Source organism: Thunnus maccoyii, chromosome 6, assembly GCF_910596095.1.
Source record: "Thunnus maccoyii chromosome 6, fThuMac1.1, whole genome shotgun sequence".
Taxonomy (NCBI): Eukaryota; Metazoa; Chordata; class Actinopteri; order Scombriformes; family Scombridae; genus Thunnus; species Thunnus maccoyii.
Genome location: NC_056538.1, coordinates 32,724,216 through 32,732,856, shown reverse-complemented (window position 1 = coordinate 32,732,856; position 8,641 = coordinate 32,724,216). Strand labels below are relative to the sequence as shown.

The following is an 8,641-nucleotide window of genomic DNA, read 5'->3' as shown; positions in this document are numbered from 1 at the left end:
TACAGAAGTATGTGATCTGAGACACAGCATATATATCTTGTGTTGCACTAGATATTAACTTGTGCAAGCAAGATCCATACAAGGTTACAAGCTATAAGAAGACTGTTGGAGGCTCTGTATGATACAGAATCAGTTACCATGATAACGTCCTCCATTTTGGACTCTATAGTAAATGTTTTATCTGAGACAAAAACCTACTGGAACATTCAAAAACTGACTCCATCCAAAACAACCCCGAGAATAAAAACTCTAACAGACCCAAACAGAGAGCGAACAGCAACACTGCAGCAGCCGGATGCTCCACACACACACACACACACACACACACACACACACACACACACACATACACACACACATATTTCTCCTGCACGTCACAGTTCACACCCTCCGTCTGCACCAACACACACACACACACACACACACACACACACACACACACACACACACACACATATTTCTCCTGCACGTCACAGTTCACACCCTCCGTCTGCACCAACACACACACACACACACACACACACACACACACTGGAGAAAACAGTCTCTGCATCTGAGCCTTCAATCAGTGAATTTTTAAAACTTTCTATCGATGAACGCAGATGTGAATTTCCACTTCAGCACGACATGCAGCAGCAGCAGCAGCAGTGCATCATATAGACCAGCTGCGACAGGATGTAACCTCTCACCAACCAGGAAGAGGAAATGTGCAGACAGGAAATGGATGTCTTCCTTGGAGCAGGTTTATTTATAGACATACGACAATTAGGAGCATTTATATATGAACTGACTGACCTCAGCTGAAGGTTTGCACAGCTAAAACAACTGACTGCTACTAATTCAACATGAACGCAACTCAATATCTGAGCGGAGAGAGACAGAGAGAGAGCGAGAGAGAGGAAGTCTGAGAGAAACGGAGAGGAAGGAAAGACGGAGGAGGAGGAAACGACAGGAGAAAGAATCTTTCCTCTGTATTTATCTCTCTCTGTGTGTTTTGTCAGCTCATAAAAGGGTCTTTCCTCATTTTTCCTCACTTTGTTTACTTCTTCTCTGTATGTTTACTACCCGGTGATTGGTCAGTCATCATTTCTTGGTACTGCTTTGATTGGACACGCAAACAAGACTGAATTTGTGTGTGTGTGTGTGTGTGTGTGTGTGTGTGTGTGCATCAGCTTGTTCATCTCTTCATTCTTCTTCATCCCTCTATTTATACATCTGCTCTTCCTCTGCAGCTGACAGAGAGAAACAAACCTTGTCGGACTGTTTTTGGTTTGTTGTTGTTTTTTGAGATGACAGAGAAGAAACAAGAGTCTGAGTTGTGTTTTCATGTATAAACAGAAGTAGTGTTCATTTCTATATTTGGAAATTTTACAATTCAACTGAAGTTAAAGTCTCTTTATAGCAGAGAAATGATGGTAACGACATGAACATCAAAATACATCGTCATAAACAAGGCATCCATCCAGAACATCAACGAAAGAAAATTCAAATTAATGCACGTTTCCTGTCAATATTTACGAGATGACGTCATTAAAGGAGCAGCAGTCAAAGCTCAAACGATGGAAAACATGATGGAAATATGACGTTTCTGTTTGTTTCATGTATTGATGTGAGGAAGGTTACAGTCTCCTCATCATCGCTCATTCATGTTCGTCATCATTTATTCACTCAGTCTGTTTGCTTTTTATCTACACAACCTATTTTTACACAACAGGAAACACATTTTTTTGCAATGTTTCAAGATTTTCTTGAATTTTCAGTGCTTCCGCTCCACTTTTTTTTATATACATGAATTAAAAATGCAAATACAAACAGGTGGATGGAAACTCTGGATATGTGGGGGGGGATTTGTTGCACCAAAATAAACCAACAAACTAGTTAAATGGTTAAAAAAACTGTGTGGAAGTGAGGTAGAGAAAAATTCTAATTTGCAGATACTGAAATAACTGACCAGGTGGGAGATTAAATATCATCTAATGTAGAGATCCGTAATAGTAGACAGGCCATGACATCATCCAGCTGATAGTGGCGTCAGATCATAAAACACTTGTATGTGTCAAACCCCCATGAACCAACAATTCATACTTTGTCATTTAATTTGAAAGACTTGTTGCCAAAACCCAAAGAATATTTCCTCTAATCAGCTGTGTGACACGTCTCAGATTAACCGTGGAGACGAGAGCAGCAGGTGATTTTCACCTGTTTAACTGCGTCAACTTAAACGTTTCAGAAGAAGAAGAAGAAACTGATAAATGCTGACGATTTCAGGGCACATTTGTCTTTACAACACCACCTAAAGAACAGCCTGATGGAAGGAAGTGAACAATGTTAAATAACTAGATGTAAGATCCTCATGAACACAGCTTCAACATGATTCCACCGTGACCTCTGACCGGCAGAAGGAAGGATCAGATTTTTATTTCTTGTTGTTACTGTAGTCGCGGTTTGACGGACAGGTGAACAGGTGAGTCACATTACTTCATCCTTCCTGCTTGAGGAAGCTGCTGTGCTGAGCAGCGTGACCATGTCAAATCATCACCTCCTCCTGTGTCGCCATAAAACACTCACACTGACGTTTATCTAACTCTCTCTCTCTCTCTCTCTCTCTCTCTCTCTCTCTCTCTCTGTCTGTCGCTCTCTCTCTTTCTTCCTCCCTCACACATCCAAAACCTCAAAATCTGCAAACAACCAGAAACAAAGCGGAGCAGCAGAGTCTCAGCTTGAGCACAACATGTTCTGCAGCATAAGTGTTGTTTATAAAAGCTGCAACGATTGGTCAAGTGACAGGAAACTAATGACTATGTTCATAACTGGTTAGTCATCGTAGTAACTGTCTAAGAAAAAAAAATGATTCCAGCTTCTCAAATAAGAATATTTCCTGGTTTCTTCAGTCCTCTATCACAGTAATATTACAGTAGTATTTATATCCTGTTCTGATGTCAGATGTTAAACATCATCTTGAGGTGAACGTCCGTAAAAACGCCGCCTGTCATCCTCCTCGCGATGACATCAGATTGTTTGTATATGCCCGTAAATGACTGTCTGAGGCCTGTCTTGGTCGCTAAGGTGGTTGCTAAGGTGTTTTCCTGTTTTGTCCACTCACCATAAGAAGTGATTCCTGCTACGTACACACAGAGGGGTTGCAGAAAAGGGCCAGAACAAGATGTGAATCATGCACAGGTATTCAAGCAGAGCCCCAGAATATAAATATAGATCTTCAACAAAATAAATATTATTATAATTTGAATACTACATGGTGAGGACTGCTACGTTTGCCAACTGCAAAGTGTGATTTACTGTCTCACTGCTTTCTGCTTTGAAATTTTGCAAACAGGATCAGGTCAGCAAGAAACTACCACTGTCTCTGCCTGCCAAAATACAGTGTGTGTGTGTGTGTGTGTGTGTGTGTGAGGTGGGTGGGGGGGCGTCATAACAGGAAGAACACATGGTGAAGACATCAGCAGTCTATAAATCTATGAGGTGGGCTATCTGCATGGAACAGAAGTCAAATCTCAGAGTGTCTGAACAGCAGTCAAAACATCGTCACCTATCTTCACTCTCGTCTCCGCTCCGCAGCTCAAACAGCAGCCTGGTTTATGGTTTCATCTGTTGCTGCGCTGACGTTTGAATTCAAGCCAAAGTTCATGTAATCAAAGAACTTTTAGTTCTGTCTGCTCTGATATTTTCTGTTGAAATAAAACCAATTAAGAAAAGATTCTAGTGAAAAAGGAAAAGGTGGTTTCGGGGAACGCTTCTGGAGAAACTGCTTCTAAACAGCAACAGATGATTAAAAATAATTTAAAGCTGTGCTGCATTAAAACAAAACTAAGGAGGGTTTTAAATAAATATTTGTGATGTTTTTTGGGGGCTAAACAGTCAAAGAGAAAGAGAAACATCAGACAATATCCAATGTTTGGATAACTGAATTATAAAAGTTATTGAACAGAAGGCTGAACAGGATTTAAAGTGGTTTTGCTACAGACTGAGTGAATAAATTATGAGCTACATGAATCATGTGACTTAAACATCACTGAAGAGCTGAAAACATCAGATCTGTGCGGAGCGATGATGAGGAGACTGTAACCAGACAGAAATGTCATGTTTCCATCCTGTTTTCCATTGTTTGACCTTTGACGTCATCTCGTCGTGTCCTCTTCTTCTGCGACGGTTGAATGGAACCGACTGGAGAATTAGCGCCACCTGCTGTTTATCTCTTAATAGTCGCACAACAGGAGGGGAAGGACGGAAACCATAGACTGTCAAAAATAACGGATGTAGCCACCGTGACATCACCCGTTGGTTTGTGGATTCCTGCTTTGAAGCCGCGAGTTTGCATTTTGACTGCCGCCATCTTGGATTTTTGGAGCCAGAAGTGACCATAGTTGGACAAGAGGGTGGAGCTGATTCTAATGCTAGCTGCTAGCTTGGTTAGCACGGTGCATTTATAGTCTATGGTCAACTGTGATAATGCTAATGCTAATTTTCACTAGCGAAAAACAGGCTTAAGACCATTAAAACAAAACGTACTTACTGGAAACAACTGAACATCCGACTCTTTAGAGGATCTTTCAGTACAACCAAACACTGAATAAGACTTTTTTAGGTGATCAAAATGTTACAATTAACTTTCATGAACTGAAAACACACTGAAATAGCCGCGACTACAGCTACACTCTGTGAATCTGGGGTTACGGCATGGTTACGTGACCTAACCAACGTCGTCGCTGTGGTAGCGACTTGACTGTGATGACACTGACCTGTCACTCAAAGCAGCCATGCCCTTAATTATGCATAACTTTGAGCCTTAATAAAATATAAACAAGTGAATTATATCAAAATTCACCCCCTGTACAGTTGTCATGAACGCGGAAATTAGCTATAGAGACCAAAACCGTTTGTTGTTTCAGGCTCTAAACATGTTTATTTCTGCTGTATTTCTGACTCACTTTTAGAGCCTCAAGTGGCCATTTGAGGAACTGCAGTTTTTGACACTTAGCTTCATTTTTAAGCCCCAGAGGTTGCCGCTTGGTCCAGAGCCTCCATCCATCTGTAATCTAGCAAAGGTGACGTAGTTTTCTCCTCGAGCAAGCTGACATGAGGCCACTGTGCAACATGCGCAAAGACTATTACATGTATTATTGCAAGAAAAATGAGCAGCTAGGTATATGTATCAACTTTTCTTTTGTTCCAGAAGTCTTACAAGAAAGGGAAATACATATAATAAAGCCCTTGAGGACGGGAGTGGATGAATAAGAGTGAGCAGATGTGCTGGTTCACGCAACAGAAACACTGATGAACTGCTTGGAAATGGAGTCTGTTCGTCACCATTTTCGGTACATTATCACACTCTAACTGATCTTTTACTGTAAACCGTTTACAATCTGTTTACAGTTTACGTCAGTTTGTAAACTGTTTACAGTTTATATCATTACTGACATCACATCCTTTTTTCGGGATGAATGCAGGGACATTTCGGAGAACAGGAATGCTTTGTGATTACACCGTAAGATGTAAAGCAAATGTTCGCACAAGTTTGCAGAAGTGATCATCACAGAACTTCATTCATTCTGTTTATGAAAAAATCTGCAATGAGAGTGAGAGCAGGAATCTGTGAGCAACATTTCACAAACACACAGAAACAGCCTGAATGCATGAAGAAGACATGCTGTAAAACTGAGAGAATAAAGATCCCATCCCACAATCATCACACAGGCTGTGTATTAAATTAGGAAGCTGGAATCATTCACCACCTAAACAACACTTGTACATATGTGACATACAGAATGAAAGATACGTTCTGTCCTCAGACTCATGACATATCAGTAAAATTTGTCCATAACTGATAAATGATCTTGAGTTCAGTGTTTGCAGGCACAGATGTCATGTTGCATATTTTCCTGGAAACGCGACAATGTTGTTGGGTCAGTTTTTTTTTTTTTTTTATGAATGTGTTTGGACTTAACGTTTTTATTTAATCATGTGAAGTTATTTTATAGATTTGTGATTTTTAAGTCAATAAACGTCCTCCTGCTGTCCTCCAGAGACACCGTACACATCCGCACTTCACATCTGATGTGAATTTGTGGTCGGTTTCTGACTGTGTGGCAATACAAAGAAATGTGAAAAATCTGATTCCAAACATGTTTGTTCCACTGGTCCTCAATGAATGACTCGGATCAGAGCATTGTGGGGTATTTCGCAAAGTTTAAAACTGACTAATTATTCTCATAAAACTGTCACAAAACTAACTAAACAGAAAATTAATCAACTTTTACTCCCAGACCTCCACTCCAAAGTAGTACTATCACACTATCAAGTACTGAATTATTCACACCCACATAGCAGCTATTAACTCAGATTTTCTGTGTCTTCACAGTCATGCCAGACCGAGTTGGGAAACAGATGGAGACTTTTTCAAACGTTTGAGTGTTACAGTAAGTAGAGACAGAAACAGGAGAAGGGGCGTGATTCTGTATCGTGGATCGAAACTAAAAGGTCAAAAAAATGTCTTTCTTTGTCCTCCTTCATTCTTCATGTCACACTCCAGGACCTGTTGTTTCCTAATAATCCAACACACAAACAGGATGTGAGGTCAGAGGTCACTGATATGAAGAAATGTAATGTAGAGATAGTACAAAAAAAAAAAAAAAAAGACGATGTCAGATAAACAGAGAAGACAAAGGAATGAAGAGAAGAAAACAGAGAGCCAAAAAAAGCATCAGCACATTTGTTTTAGTGTCCTGTCTCCTCTGCTCCTTTAGCTACACAAACGCATCTTCTTCTCTTCTTCTTCCAGACTGAAGCGGCGTTTTTCTTCTCTGAAAACGGGAGCTTTTCCAAAACGTCCTCCAGAGTGTGTTAATGTGAAAATGGAGCTTTGTAGAAACGCTGTCATACCGCTGACAGAACAGATGGTGGCAGTATAGTGGTCTTTCATTGGAAGAGGAAGAAGAAGAAGAAGAAACACAACGACAATAAAAATGGCGGATGGCTTCATGTGAGTGTTGTTCTCTTTATCGTCTACTTTGACAGCTTGTTAAATGTAGTTATCTGCCACCTTCCTCTACTCAAACTGTTAGAATCTGCTGCGATAAACTAAAGCTGTGACTCAAATCACTTCTGTTAGTACACTTTCATGTGGTACACTATATACTTACTGGCGTAGTGCGCGAATTTTGACAGGGTAGTGTTGTCTCAAATCAAACACAGCCGTTGCGCACTTACCGGAAATAACAATTCAAATTAGCATTAGCTAGCGTTAGCATTCGTGTTGTCGTTTGCACTACCAAATCATTACAGACTGCTAAATTAACCCAAAAAACATACTGATGGCTTATATCTGACAACAGTATAGTGCTGCTTAGTGCTAAATAACACAAGTATAACTTACATTTGTACAATGTGGTGATGTTCACCATAGTTACAACGTTCCCGGTCGCCATTTCTAGTTTGAAAAAAGGTCCCTCCCCTTCCGCTGCGTAGCCAAGATGGCGACCATTGAGGGTGAGAAGTGTCCATAGTTCCACACTCAACTTTTTGACCATTTTGAGTGCACCATCCAGGTACTCACAGTGCATTTTTTCCATACTTGTCAGTGTGAACGCACTTATGCACTCAAAATGTTAAGTGTAAGTACAGAAGTACGTGATTTGAGTCACAGCATAAATGTCAGAAGGCCGCCGCGGAAACGGAAACAGTATATCGTTTCTTCTTCGACTTGACTTGCTCGTCTGTCACATGATCAGTAGGAGGAGAATTATCCGTTTTGGTGTTTTTTAATGTGGACGGCGGTTATTTGCAGGAACAAGCTGAAACTTTGGATGCATGTTGTTTTTGCTCGAAAACAGTGTTTATTCAGAATTTAACGGCTTCATGTAGACGTCGTCTTATATTTATATTCAAACTTTTATTCCAGCAGGGAGGTTACCAGGGTGTCTCAATACACTTCACAGCAGTAAAACTATATCAAAAGAATCAAACAATATTAAAAGAATTGAGGAGGGACAACAGAAAAAAATTGAAATTGTAAAGACAGTCCAAAACAAAGAAAACCATCACAAGTAGCCAATGGCGTGACACCCGTATGTTATCACCAGGCCCACATGAAATCCGACGACACCGCCACAGATTTTCCGCGTTTGAGTGTCATGTTTTTTGTCTTTGCTGTTTTTAGAGATTCTCAAAAGATATTTGGTGAAGTTGAGGTCAAGGAGCCTTACCAGTTATTTGTTTATGTATTTGTTTGTTCATGTGTTAATGAAGTGTTAATAGTTGGGAGATGATTAATGATTAATGTTTTCTCAAATTAATTTTTGCTCTCACTGCTCCACATCGAACCTTGTATTTTAGTGGCCATGTGTCGACTTTTCCAACAAATGTTCACACTTTGTTCTGAACTGTTTATGATGAAATAAAATCTCAGATTCAATGTTTCTACTAAAATCTACTAAATGTTTCTTTCAGCCTGCTTGAGGTAATTTTAGTTTGTTTTAATGTATTGTATGTGTGCTTATTTTTGCTCCAAAACAATCTTTGTTATCTTAAATGACATTACAAGCAAAAACACAGTCCAACAGTCCAGTTCTATGTGGGCCTGGTTATCACATCACTACCAATATCAGCAGTAATGCAGATATTAACG

General features: G+C 40.0%; 1 long non-coding RNA gene across 2 annotated transcripts; it reads left to right on the top strand.

The window, feature by feature from the left end:
* Nucleotides 1-4,973: 4,973 nt before the first annotated feature.
* On the top strand, nucleotides 4,974-6,990 carry LOC121898293. 2 transcript variants are annotated; one of them, XR_006096408.1, is made up of 4 exons: nucleotides 4,974-5,063; nucleotides 5,192-5,333; nucleotides 6,377-6,434; nucleotides 6,797-6,990. It is a non-coding gene; the product is annotated as an uncharacterized LOC121898293 (long non-coding RNA). The 2 variants fall into 2 exon arrangements; XR_006096409.1 differs by lacking the exon at nucleotides 6,797-6,990 and having other exon boundaries at nucleotides 6,377-6,638.
* The last annotated feature ends 1,651 nt before the right edge of the window (nucleotides 6,991-8,641 follow it).